This window comes from Carassius auratus, unplaced genomic scaffold (assembly GCF_003368295.1).
Source record: "Carassius auratus strain Wakin unplaced genomic scaffold, ASM336829v1 scaf_tig00003219, whole genome shotgun sequence".
In the NCBI taxonomy this organism is placed as follows: Eukaryota; Metazoa; Chordata; class Actinopteri; order Cypriniformes; family Cyprinidae; genus Carassius; species Carassius auratus.
This window is the reverse complement of record NW_020523509.1, coordinates 1-3,406: the sequence shown is the minus strand read 5'-3', so window position 1 is coordinate 3,406 and position 3,406 is coordinate 1. Positions and strand designations below refer to the sequence as shown.

Below are 3,406 nucleotides of genomic sequence, written 5' to 3'. Positions count from 1 at the left end.
TCCTTTTATTTTTGCCTAGGGGGCGAATATTCATAAAAAATAAAAATAAAATAATAATAATAAAAAAACATACATTTGAAGAATTTCTAAGAAACATAATTAATTTTTCATCAGTTGTTTTTGTCATAACATCATGGAACAAAAAATGTAGCACAATGTGATTTGTGATGCAGGATATGTCACCATCATCAAGGAAGAGGAACAGGGAAAAGTCCTTTACAGTCAGTTAAAGGCAGTCATGTCACTGTCCATGTAATTATTCACAAAATCCTTCATTTATTTTGCTCCTCAGTCAAGTGTTTTTTTTCTAATAAAAAAAAAAAAAAAAAAAACTTTCACCATCACTTCTCCTATTAACACAAAATCACCTTACCACAACACCATCCACGAAAAAAATCCATCATAAAAGTGAAATTCTGCTTGTGTTGGTAGAAAACAAAGAACGAGGACTTGTGAAGTATCCTTTTTTTCTTCCTTTTCAAGTTATGCCTCAGAGCGCAGAGTGAGATCCGAGCGTACATACAGATAATAAGAATGTCATTGAACAGGAGCCTAGATGGCAACTCCCGTATCCTTCCCGATGTACATGTCAGCAAGCTTTTTAAATTGCGGGCCCCAGTTAGAGAGGTAATCATATTCATGGTCTCCCTCAGTCACAGAGGACTCCAGAGAGCTCAGTGACTCAGCAATTGATCCATTGCCCTCATATGCGTAAGTGGCGAGAGAGTCATAGGGAGGCGCGAAAGGGTCTGTGTCGTTTTCTTGCAGTCTGCTAATAATGAAGTCTCTGACATCGGCACACTCCTTCATGGGTGAAGGTCTGTGATAGGGAAAGAGCATCTCTGGGATGATGTCTCGGCGCAGCTTGTTGCTTTCAATCACCTCCGGGTGGCGCAGTGTGCCGATGTCAAAAGCCTGCGTGTCCTCCTCGCCGCCGCCCTCGTCATTGTAGCTGACTACATTATCCCTGACGTCCTCTTTGGAGATGATCAGCGGTTCCTTTCTCCTCTGCTTCTTTAGAGCTGAGAACAGCACCACGATCACTGGAAAGAGTGAAAAGATACACCTTGGGTCAGTGTTGTTATTGTTAAAGTCGGCATAAAAATTGAAATTCACCCTGTTTATTTTGTAAATGCATTTTATTTATCTTATTGAGGAGAATTCATTCATACATGGTTATCATTTGTTGAAACATTTTTTAGCTTGTATGTTTTTTTTTTTTGTTTGTTTTTTTTCAAAATGGATCTTCCAGTTAAATGACATACTTGTCTTGTGATGTTTACAGGACTTAATCATTTAGCGCACTTAAAACCTGGCCCTTTACAATCTCTCATTCAGATTTTCCTTTATTTATTTATTTATTTATTTATTTATTTATTTATGGTTAAGCCATTTTACTCAGAGTATACATCACAATATGAAAGAAAATATTTGTAGCTATTTATGTCATTAATTTAAAAATAAAAATAAAATTTAATTAAAATAAATTGCTGGGAAAAACAACAGTAAACTGAACTAAATACATTTTCATGACAAAAAAATAAAAATAAAATAACTAAACTAACTTTAGTTTAGGTTTTGTTAGAATTCAACTGTGATTCACACTCAAAATTAATAAATTCTGTCATAATTATGTTATAAATAATAGAATCAAGAAATAGAAAAGAGTGTGAATCAAAATTAAATTCTTGATACAACTCCTGAATTGGATGAGAAAATACCACTGTAATAACTGTAATAATACTAGACTGTGCTGAGAAATGAACACTATTAAAGATGTTTTTTTTTTTTTTTTTTTTTTTTTTTTTTTTTTTTACATTTCAACTTTGGAAGTTCTAAAATACTAAAACTAAAATAAATACTGAAAAACTATAATAAATACTAAAACCAGAAAACTAATACCTGGAGATGGAAGCTAATGAACACTAACCTGAAAAGGCAAATTGAATAAATAAAACTATAATAAGTCTGCCTTGGGTTATGATGTGAATTCTAAAATCCGATGGCCATTAATCACTAAGCAGGATGAGAATACAGAGAAGTATCGCCACTAGGGCCCCAGTGCTGAGGCCAGCAGAGAGCAGCAACGCGTCGACACTGCAGGAACGCATGTTGCCGGTGGCGTCACAACTGCACACGCGAATGGTCAACGTGCTGGTGCTGCTCTGGATGGGGTAGTCGCTGTCGGAGATAACTACTGGCAGATAGTAGACACTCATTTCACGCCTGTTAAAATCCACTTCTTCTGGTCAGGATTCTGGCTGTGTTATCTTTGGGAGAGGTGGGGGTTAAGAGAAACATTCAAACAGTCAGAGCTGAAGATATTATCTCATGCTGAGTCAAAACAACAGCAAAAATAAAGCTGTTTTTGTTGGTGCCAAAACAGAAAAGAAGATTAAACACATGCATTTTCCATAAGATTCGAGATTGAAACGTCAAAGGAAAGATTTATTCACCTTCATTATCAAAGATGGTGAAGTTTGGATTCATTGAACTCAAGCTGAATACAAATTTGTGACCCACAAGAGGATCGTCTGTGTCGATGGCACTGATAGTCTGTATAGCTGGAATGGTAGGCAGGTTTTTGAACCATTTCATTTTATATAAAAAGCATTCACATTTTTTTAATGATACATTCATAACAGTCATAAGCAAGGATAAAGTATAAATACCTGCCCAGCTTTGACATTCTCACACACAAATGTCTCATAAATCATGGCAAATTCTGGCGCATTGTCATTCACATCCAAAACCTTTATCAAGACAGGAACACGGCTTCTTTGATGAGGTTATCTAGAGGAATAACGTAAAGATTATCACAATGTAAAGAAGGCAGTATATATACATTATATGATGTGTCACCTGGCTGTTTCGTTATGCATGTGCTCACTTACTTATTTCACTGGCCAGGACTGAGATGTTGTGCCACTTTGACAGTTCCCTGTCAAGAGACTTAAGAATTGTGATGGATCCATTCTTGGGGTCAATGTGGTAGAGTCTCTCAGCGTCTGTGTGTTGATCTATTGCATATCTATGGGCACGTTAAGAAAGAAAGAAAAAAAAAATGACAACAGTCACTCACATTCCATGAAATTTAAAGAAGGGCAGCCATTGCATATTATAACTTGGATCATATTAGACAAATGCCAACTGTCAGCCTATTATTGTAAATGAGATTACTGTGACACTTTGCTGTACTGTATGAACCATTTTAATTTGCACAATCTGCATGTGGCACTTTGACATACATATTCAAATGGTCATCCTTTTTGCTGCATACCAATATTTTCCATGCAAATTAGGCTTATAGATAATATATTACACACCAAAAGTCAGCACTATTGGTGTTTGTGTACATTTTCTAGGCATCATGGCATTAGCAATTCATCGTATGATAATCAAATAA

At 35.8% G+C, this 3,406-nt stretch overlaps 1 pseudogene; it reads right to left on the bottom strand.

Annotated features, from left to right (window-relative positions):
• Positions 1-349: 349 nt before the first annotated feature.
• Positions 350-3,031, bottom strand: LOC113070164 (cadherin-10-like; annotated as a pseudogene).
• Between the last annotated feature and the right edge of the window lie 375 nt (positions 3,032-3,406).